The sequence below is a fragment of the Tenrec ecaudatus genome, chromosome 2, assembly GCF_050624435.1.
Source record: "Tenrec ecaudatus isolate mTenEca1 chromosome 2, mTenEca1.hap1, whole genome shotgun sequence".
Classification (NCBI taxonomy): domain Eukaryota; kingdom Metazoa; phylum Chordata; class Mammalia; order Afrosoricida; family Tenrecidae; genus Tenrec; species Tenrec ecaudatus.
The window spans coordinates 179,699,639-179,700,701 of record NC_134531.1 but is presented as its reverse complement, the minus strand read 5'-3'; positions in this window follow the sequence as shown (position 1 = coordinate 179,700,701).

Below are 1,063 nucleotides of genomic sequence, written 5' to 3'. Positions count from 1 at the left end.
CCCCCTCTTTCACGGTGATGTGATTCTCACCACCACCCCACCTTTGATGTTGGAGACCTGGTCTCCTCTGTCCTTCATGGTCACCTATGTTGGTGTGCTGCTTCCGTGTGGGCTCGGTTGCTTCTGGGCTAGATGGCCGCTTGTTTGCTTTCAAGCCTTTAAGTCCCCAGACGCTATATCTCTCAGTAGCCGGGCACCATCCGCCTTCTTCACCACACTTGCTTATGCACACTTTTGTCTTCAGCCATTATGTGAGGAAGGTGATCACACAATGATTGTTTTTGTTCCTTTGTATCTGCTACATGGTCCATTCAACACCTTGTATTCGCTTAGGCCGTGTGCTTCTTCTCTGTGGGCTTTGTTGCTTCTGAGCTAGATGGCCGCTTATTTGCCTTCAAGCCTTTAAGACCCCAGATGCTATATCTTTTTTTGATAGCCGGGCACCATCAGCTTTCTTCACCACATTTGCTTACACACACGGCTGTCTTCAGTGATCATGTCGGGAAGATGGGTATCCTGCAATGGCTGCTTAGCAGGGCGAGGTGCTATTGTATTGGGGGATTATGCATGAGGAGGCCCAATGTCCATCTGCTACCCTACTACTGAACCTATAAATATATGCATATAAATCTATTGCCCCCATAATCATAAATATATTTACATATGTACATGTCTGTAATATTGGCCAATAGAATACAAAGGAACATCAAACATATCATTCACCACAACCAAGTAGGATTCATCCCAGCGATGCAGGGATGGTTTAACATCCGAAAATCCATCAATATCATACACCACATCGAGAAAAAAAAGGATAAAAACCATATGATAATATCCATAGATGCAGAAAAAGCATTTGACAACATCTAGCACCCATTCTTAATCAAAACACTCATGAAGATAGGATTGGAAGGTAAGTTTCTCAAGCTCATACAAGCTATCTATGAAAGACCAACAGCCAACATCATAGTCAATGGAGAAAAGACAAGAACAATACCACTGAAAAAGGGTACAAGACAAGGATGCCCCCTGTCCCCTCTTCTATTCAGTATCGTTTTGGAGG